The 15,765-nt window shown below is 41.0% G+C and overlaps 1 protein-coding gene and 1 pseudogene across 6 annotated transcripts in view; both read left to right on the top strand.

The window, feature by feature from the left end:
* COL8A1 (collagen type VIII alpha 1 chain) overlaps window positions 1–15,765 on the top strand; it is a 114,418-nt gene that overhangs the window by 28,878 nt on the left and 69,775 nt on the right. The window lies entirely within an intron of this gene.
* Window positions 1,898–4,237, top strand: LOC120298560 (annotated as a pseudogene).

Here is a 15,765-nt window from a genome sequence, read left to right as displayed (position 1 = left end):
TACTGCAGCAAAATAAGAATCTTGAATATATGATTGAATTAAGACCATAGTTTATAGGTTTTTGTTGTTATGCCATTGTTTATTTCTTCAAGTGAATGTGAAGGGCAGGATAATACAGATGAACAGCTGTGAAAGATACCATTAACTCTGTTATGTCCTGAGCCTGTGGAAGCAGGCTCGGGGCATTGCAACGGTCCTGGGCAGGTGCAAGCTGCCCGGGACCAGACTGGATGTTGCCAGTGCTCGCGCGCATGCGCGGGTGCTGGCGCGCCAAATGTTGCAATTTGGCCCGGGAATCGCCTATAAAAGAGGCAGGGAGATTTGGGCGTTGTCGGCGTCTTGTAACCAGTATGCTGAACAGAAATAAAGAGTTCCTGAGAACTACAACTGCTTCTCATGTCATTGCCATTTCGCGAAGGACTTAACACTGGCAATGAAGGTGGGATTGCCTTACATCGACTGAAGACAGGTGTAAGCTTACCCGAGAGTCCTGAGCAGTAGGAACGGCGTTGACTCGGCAGCTACCCGCCAATCTAGCGAGCATCGGGGGTAGGCTGGCTGATAGACCCTTCCTTTTTCTACAAAAATAGCAAAAGTTGGAAGACTTTCAGAATTCGACGTCTCGCATCCGGAAAGATGCGAATCCTCCGTAGCCAGGGTGGAAAACTATCTTAAAGTCAATCAAGTAAGAGAAGATAGTTTAAAAGCCGCCACCCTGCTGTGCGTTTGCGGTCAAGACGCATTCAAAATCGCTGAAAACATAGCAGCACCTGTACCTCTAGAATCTGTTAACTACACAGATCTCAAAAAACTACTAAAGGAACACTTCCAGCTCAAGTTGTCCATCATCGCTTAGCGCCACACCTTCGAACAGAGGGATCAGCGACTCGGAGAATCAGCCAAAGAATACATTGCTGCGCTGAGAAAAGCTGCTAAACACTGCGAGTTCAAGGATCTAGAAGAACGGCTGAGAGACAGATTTGTATGCGGACTGAGGCATAGAGAATTACAGCAGAGACTTTTTGCTAAAGAAGACTTGTCATTCCAAGATGCCTTGAGAGAGGTTACTGCAGAAGAGGCAGTGGGAGGCGCCATCAAGAACATGAGGCCGATCAGAAGCACTCCAGAAGCTGTGTCCGTGCACCAGGAAGGAGTCCAAAGGAACCCAGAGGAGGATCCTGATGATGAAGTAGACCGTCTCTACCCCACGAAAGAAGGGAAACAGAAAGAAAGCTCTTCAGCTCTCCCCAAGTGCCTCGGTTGTGGAGGTCGCCACAAGAGGACCGACTGTAGATTCCGCTCTGCTATCTGTAGGGCATGTGGAAAACAGGGACACATTGCAGCTGTGTGTCTGGGCCGTCAGAAGGTACAACCTCGGGAAGAATTGCGCCTGAAAGGTACCAGGGTCTCCAGCCAAAACAGGGTGGGTTTCTGCGCTTCGCGAAGAAGCATTTATAGGACAGGCACACACAAGCCCATCAAGAAAAAGCTGTCACTTAAAGTGAAGCTACAAGGGGTTCCATTGGCTATGGAACTGGATACGGGATCTGCACTTTCAATCATTTCCATGCACACGTTTAGGAAGATTTGTTCTGGCAGTGGATTTCAGGCCAAGCTGAGGCCTTCCGACATTGTGTTAACAGACTTTCAAAACTCCAGAGTGTGTGTTAAGGGGGAGGCCACCCTTACCGTACAGTATAAGGATTTTGAAGGTCCACTAGATGTAATAGTAGTAGGGGGTGAACGAACGAGTCTCATAGGACTCGATTGGTTTGAGGCCTTGGGAATACACGTCACAGGGCTCAATAGCTTGCAAACAATTGACCTATAAGAAGTCTGCAAAGAATTTGCAGATGTTTTCAGCCCCCAGCTGGGCACGTACAAAGGACCCCCTGTGTCACTGAAGTTAGACCCCAATGTCACCCCTATTAGAATTAAAGCAAGAAGGGTCCCTTTTGCTTTGAAGGGTAAAATTGACACCGAGTTGGACAAATTGATTCAGCAAGGAGTTTTAGAACCTGTTGACTCCAGTCCTTGGGAGACCCCCATTGTCACGCCTCTTAAGGCAAATGGGGACATTCGCATCTGTGCAGATTACAAATGCACTCTGAATAAGGCATTGCAGCAACATGCCTATCCTGTTCCTGTGGTCAGTCATATCCTGGCCTCCCTCAAGGGGGGGGCGCGTTTTTGCAAAGCTTGACCTAGCTCAAGCGTATCAACAGCTGCCTGTTGATGATGCTGCTGCTGTAGCTCAAACCATTGTGACCCACAGGGGGGCATTCAAGGTAAAGAGGTTACAATTTGGAGTAAATGTCGTTCCTGGAATTTTCCAAAGCGTAATGGAAAACACACTACGGGGTATACCAGGGGTTTGCCCCTATTTTGATGATGTCTTAATTGCAGGAGACTCTACACACAACTTAGCTGAGAGATTAAGGGCTGTCCTGCTGAGGTTCAGGAAAACGGGCCTCAAACTTAAGAAGGACAAATGTAAAATTGGGGTGCCTTCTACAGATTTTCTGGGATTCAAAATTGATGCTACCGGAATTCACCCTGCTGAATCCAAATTGAAAGCTATTATGCATGCTCCTAGGTCAAAGTCCAAGGCCGAACTACAGGCCTTTCTGGGCCTTCTGAACTTCTACAACTCCTTCCTTCCAAACAAGGCTAGTGTAGCCGAGCCTCTTCATAGGCTCTTGGACAAACAGGCAGTGTGGCAGTGGTCACAAAAACACGAAGCAAGTTTCAATGAGGTTAAGGCCTTACTCACTTCTAACAGTGTGCTTGCACATTTCAATGAATCCCTTCCTGTGTGCATCGCTTGTGATGCTTCTCCTTATGGGGTGGGAGCCGTACTAAGCCACCTCAGATCAGATGGAACTCAGGTTCCTGTTGCATATTACTCCATAACCTTGTCTTCTGCTGAGCGAAATTATGCTCAAATTGACAGGGAGGCTTTAGCTGTTGTTGCTGGAATCAAAAAATTCCATGATTTCCTGTATGGCAGGCATTTCACGGTCTTCACTGACCATAAGCCTTTGTTGATTTTTCCTTATTTCACAAACCTGGGAAAGAAATGGGCCATGCTGACGGCCTCAGTAGATTACCCCTGCCGGTAATAGAAGCTGACCCTGCACCAACAATCAATATCCTCTCCATTCAGGCCTTGCCTGAGTCCCCTTTAGATGCCAGGGATGTGGCTGCTGAATCAGCCACAGATCTCACACTTTCGCGTGTCCTTTCTTGGGTTTTATCTGGATGGCCAGAGAGCTGTCCAGGCACTGAGTTTCAGAGTTTCTGGTCCAAAAGGAATGAGTTATCCACCTTCCAGGGATGTCTGCTTTGGGGGAGCAGAGTTGTCATTCCTGCCTCAATGAGGACTAAGGTCTTAGGTTCCCTCCACGAGGGTCATCCTGGCATTGTACGTATGAAGGCGCTTGCACGCAGCCATTTGTGGTGGCCTGGGTTAGACAGAGACATTGAAGCTAAGGTGCATGCATGCCACCTTTGTCAACGCTCGCGCCCTGAAATGCCCCAAGCTCCTGTACATAGATGGGAGGAAACACAGTCTCCATGGTCTCGGGTGTACACTGACTACGCTGGGCCCTTTCAGGGTCAATTCTTCTTGGTCCTAGTTGATAGCCATTCAAAATGGCTTGAGGTTGTACCTGTCTCTTCCACCACCACTGCAAAGACTATTCAAGTACTGAGGGGGATTTTTGCTGCACACGGGCTTCCTGATGTCCTCGTATCTGACAATGGCCCTCAATTCACTTCTTCCAAATTTCAAGCTTTCTTACAGGCCAACATGATTCGTCATGCCACCTCTGCACCTTTCCACCCGTCCACCAACGGTATGGCTGAACGCATGGTTCGCATCACCAAGGACGCCTTGAAGAAAATTACCTATGGAGACTGGCATCACAGGTTGGCTGACTTCCTCCTTTCTTATCGCACTACACCTTCCACTTCTACCGGGAGGAGCCCAGCTGAACTTCGTTGGGGACGCAAACTGACTACCAAGCTTGCCCGGTTGCACCCGGACAGACTACCTTCCACAATCACACACCCCAGGGCACCTAGACAACTGCTTGTGGGTGCCACGGTTTGGACTCGTAACTACGGACCTGGTCATTCATGGGTCCCTGCCACTGTATCCAGGGTCACAGGTCCTTTGTCCTACGAGGTGTCCCTGGACAACGGTCGTGTCCTGCGACGACACATCGACCAGCTCCGCACTAAATGGGACCTTCCCACTGAGACTCCTGGGTCTTTTCCAGGGGGGAGGGGGACCCCTTTGGGCAAAGGGAAGAGTGCGGGCTGCCGCCTATCAGTAACGAGGGAGCTACAGACAGCTCATTCCGAGATTCCGCGAGTGGTCCAAACAGGAATCCATGGAGCCCAACTAGAACTCAGGCACCAGTGCCTACTCCAGCCAGGGAGTCACCCTGGGGGCATAATCACTACTCACCCGCTTCACTCAGTACTCCAGTCAGGGAGGATATCCGGGAGCGTCCAAACAAATCACACCCTGCAAGAGAGCTGGCACACATTCCTAGTTGGCCCGACACTACCCCTGTCCCTAGAAGGGGGCAAGCACACAGGGAGGTGGTCGAGGAACCAAATCCCGACTACAACACCTCTGACATCACTCAGGGGACAACTGAGTTGACAAAGGACAGACCTGGGAGGTTCTACAGAATTGCCTAACAGTGACAGTCACTTAAGAGGGCCAGAGAGCCTACAGCCAGGCAGGACAACCAGGTCAAACAGAGAAAGAAGCCCTGGCCTGACGAGCCCGGTGGGCAAGCAAGCAGGCCAGGCATTGGAGCGCAGTCCTTGGGAATCACCAGGGTGTAGCAAGGGGGACAAGCATACATCACCCCTCAGTCAAGGGGTACTTGGTAGGTACCCAGAAGTCAGGAGGTCACAGAGAGCCAGAAGATCTCCTAAGTATTTAGAAGATTTTGTAACTCTACTGGCAAAACAGAGTTAACAGAGAATATTCCTGTACACATAGGAAAACAGAACACTGGGAACAATAGAAGCAGAGGGGATGACTGGTACAAAGTAGTATGGGCACCACGCTCGTATTGGATTTTATATTATTATTGTATGATCATAGTCTTAGCCGGGGGGGGAAGGGGTGTTATGTCCTGAGCCTGTGGAAGCAGGCTCGAGGCATTGCAACGGTCCTGGGCAGGTGCAAGCTGCCCGGGACCAGACTGGTTGTCTGGCGTGCCAAATGTTGCAATTTGGCCTGGGAATCGCCTATAAAAGAGGCAGGGAGATTTGGGCGTTGTCGGCGTCTTGTAACCAGTATGCTGAACAAAAATAAAGAGTTCCTGAGAACTACAACTGCTTCTCGTGTCATTGCCATATCGCGAAGGACTTAACAAACTCCAATTCTAGTTTTGAGGAATTCTACTTATTAAAACCTAAACACGTGGAAGAAAATTATAATGAAAGTAAACTTGCAAATAATTCAGTAATGGAATTGGGATAAATGCTACTGATCTCTGTATACTTGTTCAAGACTTGGCATAATATCTGCAGAGATGTTTTTAGGAAAACTTGCTTGTATGCTCTTTTCTAGGACTTATCTATACTTTCATTATTCTTGAAAAAATTTCCCCAAATGCTGTATATACCATCATCTAAACCAGCGGTTCTCAACCTGTGGGTCGCGACCCTTTTGGGGGTCGAACAGCGCTTTCACAGGGGTCACCTAAGACCATCGGAAAATACATATTTCCGATGGTCTTAGGAACCGAGACACCGTTCCTCTATCCGTCTCCAGACGAGGGGAGCAGGAGATGGAGGAAAGCCCAAGCAGGGAAGGATCTGGCCCGGTGAGGGCGTTGCCACATTTGGGCGCTGCTTCTGGAGCTCACAGATGCTGGCCCGGCTCTGGCGTGCTTCGGGGTAGAGGTTGTCCACTGTGTTGCCGCCGGGAGCCTCAGCTGGCTAAAGCGCCTTTGAGATAAAGAGCCCTGCTTTCCCCTGCAGGGTGACCCAGCCAGCAGCATCCTACTCTCGTCATTTCAGGGAGGAGGGAGAGGAAGAAGAAGAAGAAGGCATCTGCCCGGCAGGCTGCTACCTCTGCCTCCTCGTGACGGAGAAGTGCTTTGAGGCAGATAGCAGGTTATAAAACTAATGCTCGGCTCAAAGGGGGGATGGGCGGACTTACAAAGCCACTGCTCCTCTGTGGGTGGACGGATAGCTGGACAGCTAGGAAAGTTCCCTGACTCTTCTGCTGTGGAGGAAGAAAACTAAGCTTTGAGATCTCATGAGCAGGCACGCAGATGTGACTGAGCTTGCAAGCAGCCCGGCAAGCTTTACGTTGAGGCGGGCGGTTTATAAAAGGAAGGAGCAGTCTCCTCATGCTCCGGAGTGGGGGAGGGATGGTGGTATGTTTGTTCGCTTCCCAGAAAAAGCTGCTCGGGACATCTCCATTGCTAAAAAATAATGCCCTTGCTTTCCTATGATGTTGAAGGTGTCCTATGTTAGGAAAAAACAAAATACAATCCCCATGCAAAAACAGTCCACCCGTGATAATGCAAAACCTAATGAAGAGCGTAGCTGTTTTTATTACTCTTATCACAACTCTGAGAAGTAAGTTGGTGGCAATTGCTGCACAGGAGTTAACTGAGCTCCCAGATAACCCATCACACAATTGGAAGTTTGCATTAGATCCCCTAAATTCCCAGTGATAGATCACACTAATGATAAATGTGGGAACTTTGTTCCTACCTCTGTGGTGGGTATAGTAGCTTTTTTCTCTCTTCCCACAGCAGCTGATTCCCCCCCCCTTGTCCTCTCCTCCTCTGAGATCCCTGCAGCCCTCCTTAAGACAGCACAAACTTTTTGATTCCTGCTGCTGGATCCCTCCTCCTCCCCCCCCCCTTGATGGCTTCCTACTTGTGGGATGCGGGGGGGAGGGAGCACCATTTCATTACGGGTGGGAGAAGGAAAACTGGTCCAGGCAGTGAAAAGGGAAGAGATCAAGGGGGGGGGGCTTTGGAGATGAAAGCTGCTTTGGGTGGATGTTTTGGTCTGCAGCAGGTGTTTCCCTTTCCCCTCCTGCCTGCCTTTTCTCTGTTTCCTAGTGTGCCTCTGGAAAGCCGGGAAGGGGGGGGGGGGCAAAATGAATCTGCTCCTAGTGTGGAATCAAGAAGCTCCAATGGGCCTTTTCTTGCAGTTGTTGCAGTAATGCCCCCCATTCTTCCTGCCCTGGCTGCTGCACCAAAAGCAGTTGATTATTGCTCAGTGGAACCAGCAGTAGGATGGGAGGAAGGAATGGATTTCCCTTCTGCTACCTCTGCCTCAGTGGACAAGACCTCCTTCCAAAAATCTCTAAGATTCTGGCAGGCACAGCTCCAGAATTGAGCTATGCTGGCTCAGGAATTCTGGGAGTTGAAGTCCACGAGTCATAAAAGAGCCAAGGTTTCCCTTCTGCCTTCTTCAGAGAGAGAAGCTCTGAAGGTCATTAGGATCAATTGTCCTGGAAGAACAGGGGTCCTCTTCTACACACTCAGTGAATTTCAGCTGGAGGTAGAAAAACGGGCAGTGGCTCAGGCTGAAGAGGCAAATTGTGTGGGCCACATCACACACATGGACAACAAATGTCTACAAGTATAGCTCCCCTTGAGAGTCACCACAACTAATCCTTATTTTCTCCGATCCCATAAGCACTCCTCCCCCCATACACAATCATATTAATTTTTCACTAACCTAATCAGGTAACTTCAAGGGCTCATTTAAAGAAGAGAAAAGGTCAGGTCTCCCTTCAGAGCCATAGGTGGAGCACCCATGCTTCAAGACAAAATTTTATTTATTTGTAATTAGAAATAAATATTTCACAATATATAATTACATATTTTTTGTGATTAATCACTATGCTTTAATTATGTTCAATTTGTAACAATGAAAATACATCCTGCATATCAGATATTTACATTACGATTCATAACAGTAGCAAAATTACAGTTATGAAGTAGCAACGGAAATAATTTTATGGTTGGGGGTCACCACAACATGAGGAAATGTATTAAAGGGTCATGGCATTAGGAAGGTTGAGAACCACTGATCTAAACCATCAGGAGATAAATTGCTGTGGAGTTGTACTTGGCACTCACATGCTTTCTGTTCTTAATATTTCTTGTCAGGTTCTATGATGCTATCACAATGCTACAGTGAAATGTTTTTGTAGTTTTGAATACTATTTTGTGTAGGCAGTTTAAAAAAAGGACAACGTATATCCAGACTTTTTCTTCCCCCCCCCCATATATTTTATTGATTTTTTTAAAACATAAATCATTTAATAGTTGGTAAACAGTGTGTTTGCTGGGTTTACATTTGTAAAGAAAAATCATTAACAATTGGTTTCTATAATCCATAATCCATATAGTACATTTAGTTGATTTCCCCTTTTTCCCAAAATGTCTTCTTTGCAAACCTTGAATTAATACAGTTCTTATTATTTTGATAAATAACAGTTACATATATGATTTTTTCCCCAGTATTCCTAAAAATAATGATCACATCAATATAATATTTCTTTTCTATCTAATCATTCTGGCTGCCTCATCTTATATCCTGTTACAGTCCTTATTTAAATTTGTTTCTCCCATAAAGTTCAAAGTATTCTTGCTGGTTAATATCTTCTCTACAGTTAATTACATTTAAAGATTTAAATCCATTTTTCCCATATAAACTATCTCAACATTTTTATATTTCTTAAAGAATAAGTAAAAACAGTAAACAAAAGGAAAAGAGAGCAAGAATAAAGAAACATAAAAAGTAAAATACTACTTAAAATATATATTCCTCTTAAGCTAATATATATTCATTCCCAAAATTTCTTATTCTTTTTAACCATAATTAAAATATATATTTAATCTTTAAATATTCCATTTAATGTGTCTAGTCATCTAATCCTTTAACTCTTATTCAAAACATTTTTTCTTTTTTACACATTATAATTTCCCTAAATTCAAACACATTTAATTATCTAAAACATTTTCTTCATCTAAGCCAGGGGTGTCAAACTGCTGACCCACAGGCCGGACGCATCATCCGGAAGCTGCGCCCATCCCATTGCCGGCAATGGCAAAACCATCCTGATACGTTGCGTGACATCACATCACATTGCGAGTTTGACATGTCTGATCTAAGCCATTTCAACAGTATTACTTATATCAAGAAATAAAATTAAAAAGGGAAAAGAAAACACAGTATTATTTAAGGAATTCTTCCCTCTTAGAATGACATATGTATTTAAAATCTTTTCTATTTCTTTAACCATATTCAAACAAATGTTTCTTTTTAAAATATTCTCTATGGTAGATCCCATCATCTATTTTCTTAATTTTCACTTTAATCTTTTTCCTTTGACCAGTATCTTTCTTGATCAATGTGTTTTGCCGAATCAAAAAGTTTTTCCATATATTCATAACTTTTGCTGTAGATATAAGAAGTAAATCGAATAAAGTGTCTTTATATGAGGCTTTTGCCTTCCAATGTTTCTTGAAAATCTTTTTCTTTTTCTTCTTCTCTGCTTCTCTTATCACTTCCTTTCTCTCTGATGTTTTCAACATCTCTACATTCCATTTTATCCAATTTGTTTTTTTATCCTGAGATTTATTTTGTAGTCTTAAGGGATGAGTTGTTTTTTCCATTTCTTATGAATTTTTTCCCACTAAGATTAAATCATGTTTTCTTGCTTTGTTAAGTTCCATTTTTGAGTTTCTATTTTCAATTTTATGTCCACTTATTTGTTTTGTCTACTCCTTCTCTGTTGTTGTTTCCTGGAAGTTTTTTTGTTGTAGAGTTAACTTATAAATAGATTGATTTATATTTTCAAATTTATTTTAGATTTCATCTCCTCCTAAGAGGTATTTATGTTTTCGTGGTGTGTTCTGTCTACATATCTCTGATCCATGATGGCCAAAAGTTGAAGTTTTCCTTCTTTTCTGCAAATAGCTTTAGAATCCCCATTAAATAGATATTTGTAATCCAAAGAGTTCAAAAAAGATTTTTTCTAACGTTTATAATTCTATCTTTGTCTGCAGCCCAAATTGTTGTCTTTTTTGTCACAGCTGTTCTTTGTTATTAAAACTTAGAAAGTCACAAACACAGATTAGTTTTTCCCAGGTTTTGGCAAGTTCTCTATAGAGATCATAACTGTCATAATCTTCATCCACCACTAGATGTCAGCATCTATTTAGTTTTCAATATGAACAATGGTCTTTAATATGAGAGTCTTAACCATTCAACAATTTTAAACTTGTCCAAAATTAAAATTTAGCTTTCAAGTTTATAAATTTATTTCACTACCATATATTTTGATCCTCCATGGAAATTTTAATTCGCCGCTTCTGTTAGTATAAGGGTGGGGCGGAAGTCCCCCTTCTTCACTTTTGGAGGTATTTTGCTTCTTGGGGATCTTTTCCAGGAAATTAAGTGTAGAATAGAAAAAGGAAAATCAGATTCCTCACCCAGTTTCAAGCATGCTGTTTACTGTTGTGCTGGTTAGTTCTTTTGGACTTTGGTTGCAAGTAGCTTGGGATGATTGGTGAAATACAGCCTTTCTCTTTTTGGATTAGAAGGCTTTCCCCAAGACAAACGGAACGACCGCAGTCATTCCAGAGTCGCCAGAGCACCTTTCTTTCTTTACCACCTCTCGGGGGTGGCTTGGACCCATTAGGGTCACCAGGCAGAATGAAAATTAGCTGCGGGGATGTGGCGGTCCGCAAGCCCACAACCAGTTGCTATCGCGCAGGACTGGAAATCCCTATATCCGGACTTTTCAAATTTGGTTTAAATTAAGTGTTTAAAAAATAATTGAAAACATGTTTTTGCAACTATGCAGACAGAGAGGCAGGGAAGCCAGCAGAACATATTCAGAGCTGCATTCTTTGTAAAACTTCAATTAAAGTGTAGTGTCACATCCAAACTTTAAAAAAACATCTTCTGGATTAATATAAAATACAGAATTGAATGACATACTATTCCCTTCTCTAATGGCTTTTAGGAAACAACAAAAATTTAAATGTTCTTAACTTAAGCATATTACCACCTTTTTTGTTGTTCTTGTTTGTTGCTTTTTCTGTCTTTTTTGGAGGTCTTTCTTTGTTATTATTACTTTTAATCATACCATGATGTTTTATTTATTGTATAGTCTTCACGCCATCAAGAGTTATTAGAAGAGGGAGGGAGGGAGGGAGGGAGGGAGGGAGGGAGGAAAGAAGGAAGGAGGGAAGGAAGGAAGGACAAAACCCTATGCCAGTTTTGATTATAAATGTTATATACTTTGTACCAGGAGATTTGGCAGAATTAAATAAACAGAACGATAGAGAAACTGACTATGGAAATTATCAGATTTTTTCCCTATAAAACTTGATTTAAAGTTGTAATAACACTTCACTCTCATTTAATTTTTTTACTTTTCATTTTGGTCAATATTTCTGAAAAGGTGAGAGGAATGTATGTTTATGAAGGAAAGGATAGAAAATAAAATAGCTTTCACTCTAAAATATTCCAAACTCCAAATATTCAGTATCAGAACTGGCTTATTACATATGCTTAGAAATTCATTTCTCCTCTTTTTGTTTAGATCTGGTGCCTGAAAATTCACTGTCATTTTTTTATTTTCCCCTTTGAAATATTGTGGGCAAGAACTCAGTTGAACATTTGATAGAGTTGATATATTCAAGATTAAGAAACTGCTGCCAATTTTCCACTGGGAAAAATCCATACTATCTATTTTAAATATTAATGGCATTTAATTCCATTCTTGCTTCAGTATTCTTCCTTTTTCCATTTAGCTTCACATCAATCTCAGATTAAACTGAGATCTAGTAATTGGGTTAAGAAGCTTCATGATTGAAAAGGATTTGAACATTTTCCTTAATCTGAGCTTTATACTTTATCTAATATAGCACTGTTCTCTAATTCCGTTCTACCAAAAAACAACAACACTATACTGAGGCATAAATTTTGCATATTTTCTTTCAATTCTTGCTTCTTGAAGTTGACACCAGAGGTACTGGAATCGTACTGTTGCAGTGAGCAATTCCAAAATTTTAGTAGAACAGTAATAGCATAACTTACCAATAAGATATTATTATGTTTGCAAAGTTTCTATTAAAATGAAAACATTTCCCATAGATCAAAATTTAAACCCTATTGGATTTATTTGCTGTACCCCAAGCTCAGTTAAGATAATTTCAAAGAACTGCTACTTGGTTGATCATGGCAAACTGCTGATGAATTGGGAGGTTTTAATTGCACTCAAGAAAACATAGTTTTGTTCCAGGAGACAGAAAATTGGAGGAAATCCTGGCTGTGATTCTGCTGTTCATTCACTGTACCCTGTACATATTAAAATAGACCAACTGTATTAAGAGTATTTAGAGACAGATGCTTACAAGATAATACCCTTTATTAATATTGCATGTTTGATAGAAAGTATGCATCACTGACTCAACTGTCCTCACAATAAAGAAAGAGAAAGAATGAAACACTGTGTATCTGTCTCCAATTAAGAAAAAACAGATAAATAACAAAGAAAGGAGCAAAGAAGTCCATTGCTTGCTGATTATACTCCTAATAATCTTAGTCATTAAAATGATAAATTATATCATATTTGTAGTGATCAAAGCATTGGTTAGAGACCAGGAGCCATGAATTCTACCCGCACTTTAGGCACAAAGCCAGCTGGGTGACTTTGAGCTAGTCACTTTCTCTCAGCCCTAAGAAAGAAATAATAGCAAACCACTTCTGAGAAAACTAGCCAAGAAAAGTGCAGAGATTTGTATAGGCAGTCTCCAAAAATCAGGCACAATTGAACAGAAGATTAAAAACTGATACGATATAATACCATCAGTATCCACCTCCTACATTACAATATAATCTGAATGATCAGAGAGCATGGTATTTCAATGTACCCTTTAAATTTAACCACATGTACCCATTTCAACTTTTTGCTTTGTACATTAAAACTGTGAATATGGATTTTTAGAAAATCTGTGTTTCATTCATTTATATGTTTTAAAAAGTAGATTTCATGCTCAGCCAAAAACGCAAGACTTCCTAGAATACTTCCAATTTGTATTGTTGTAATTAGCTTTCATTTTCCTGTTTCTTTTCTTTAAAATCCTCCTATATATAATATCTGTTTGGTCTTGCTGTCTTGCTGTTTATGTTTCTGGTTTGGCAGCAAAAAAATTGGAAGCATCCCGGTAAAGTGTTAACTTATTCCTTTGGGCTACATAGACTTATTTGTACTTTGGCAGTTAGGTAGCTCAACTACCTTTAGTCTGCCCAAGTTCTTTTTTTCTCAAACAGATAATTCCACAACAAGAAGGATTTCTACATGCAGCTGCACTTCACTGTGTTTAAACATTTCTAAAGAGGGGAGGCATTGAGTTGCTCTAAACTGAAATTAAAGCACAAGCTTTATAGACTGCTGTATCAAATAATTATATTGGTATAATATCCAGGTTCACTTCCCAAAATCTTAACTATACGGATACCCTAATGGGATTTATTAATAATCTCACTGTTTAGAAGTTTATAACACAGCAAGTAGAGACATAAAAATGATTTCCTTTAGTTTTTCTCTTTCTTCTATCTTCAAAGACCAATCTCTGCAGGACCAGATGTTTAGTTTTATTTGTTTATAAATCCAGAACATCATGATGCCTCTTCCTTTGTTTGCTTAAAAACTGATAATTACCCTAAAAAGAGTCTTCTCATGGTCAATGGAGTGGAGTTATACAGTAAACTATTTACATAATTATTTATTAGCATATTTCAAACCTGTTGCTTTGAGATCAGTTGGGCTATAACTCTACACATTAATTTCTAAAACAGTATTTCTCCAAACAATCTCAAGTTGTTCCTTCAGCTGATACCAAGTTCCAAGAGAGTATTTATGTATGTTTTGGACCCACTGTTTTACTAATCTAATCATATTTTTGTTTCAGGGAATAATGGCAAAGTTTTCCTTAGAAATTGGTTTGAAACAATCAGAAGAAAATATCACTAAAACATTTCACAGAAAACTTCACAGAAAATGGGAGTTTTTAACAGAAAAGTCATTGAAGATTCTGTGTTCAATTTGCTTGGAATGTTGATTTTCAATATACAGTCTAATTGAGACCAAATAATGAAGAGAATCCAGATATTAACTTTGTTTCCATATACAAATTTATATATCTCGTAATTGATAACAGACCAGAAAAGAAAGGAAGGAAGGAAGGGCAAAAACCTGTCCTGACTATAAACGTTACATAGTTTGTATCTGGAAGGCACCAAGATGGAAGTATGGGATATACGTTTGTCTTTGTTCTTAGATGTATCTAAATTGAATCTATTTTTGACCTTTTTTGGGGAATGAGGGTTGCTTTTGCTCAGAAATAATTCCTTACAGAGTTGACTTATTTCTAAACTTATGTATCAGCAATTCAAAGCCTCCCAACACAGAGCCCACAACTTTTCAAAAAAAAAAAAAAATCAATCAATGAAACCATTGCACTGATACCCTACTCTAGATTATTTGAAGCTCAGTGCTCATCAATCACTACAAATGATTAGCAAACATGAAATTATGCTTTTGTAAAAAAAAAAAAAAATAGGTGCCAGAACTCACACATGTCATACAACCCGCCTTGCCTACCCTACAAGGTTCCATCCCAAAAAGGTGCCGGAATTCCGTTCTGGGTGTTCTATGACAAAAAAAAAGCCCTATTTTTAGGTAATCAACTCTTATTCCATCTCAGTCCCAGAATCCAAATTAGAACATTCCCACCAGCCTCTGCTTGAACACTTGTGGGGAAGTAGAGCTACTTACTCCCTAGTATTTAATGTTACTCCCTAGTATTAAATGGAATTTTTTCCTAGCATTCAACCAGACCATTATACTCTGCCTTATACTTTGAGATGATAAAAAACAGATATCAGCCCTTCAACTATTAAAAAAAAGTCACAACATACAAACACAAAACAGCCATTTCTCTTCATTTCTTTGCATAACACTTACAGAGATAGGTATTCTGTGAAAACTCCAATTAGTAGATGATTTTATTGGAGATAAAATAAAACCAAAACAGTAATAACATTTTATTAAGTATCTTTGAAAGAAATTATAGGAGTTATAGTCTAGTACATCTAGAAAGCATCCAATTGGAGAAAGATAGGGTAGAATTTCCAACTGGGGAAATTCAAATTAGCCATGAACCTTCCTAGTTGGTTGTTGATTAGTAGCCATCCATCAGTTTAGCCAATCTCTCAAGAGATGATGAAATGGAATGTGAAGAACAATATATTAAGTTCTCTTGGGCATATGCATATATGTGTGAGAGAGGATAAGATGTAAATGATTTCATTACTGTTGGATTTGTTGCAAAATACAACTACATTTAGAATATTAAATTCCAACTTTGATTATTCTAGGCGGAAAGAAAATAGATTCCTTCTTATCTTATCTTCTCCTTCCTAGCTCCTTATATAAGACAGTGAGAAAAGGTCTCCCTGTTCACACAGCTGCTCTCCCCACCCCCTCTCCTTTATATGGAATTTGTTTTTAGACGGAGCCATGACAAATTCCTAGTCATTTTTTTCTCAGAAATCTATCCAGGAGAAATTATTAGTGAGGTCAAATTTGCTCATGAACTGTGAGGCTGAAAGATGAAAAAGGCACATGAGATCATATCACCTCCCTGCCAGAGAGACATTGTTCCTTGCAGTACGTTTTCT

The sequence above is a fragment of the Crotalus tigris genome, unplaced genomic scaffold (genome assembly GCF_016545835.1).
Source record: "Crotalus tigris isolate CLP2741 ecotype Arizona unplaced genomic scaffold, ASM1654583v1 scf7180000024115.3125172, whole genome shotgun sequence".
Classification (NCBI taxonomy): domain Eukaryota; kingdom Metazoa; phylum Chordata; class Lepidosauria; order Squamata; family Viperidae; genus Crotalus; species Crotalus tigris.
The sequence above is the reverse complement of the archived record's forward strand: the minus strand, read 5'-3'. Positions and strand labels throughout refer to the sequence as shown.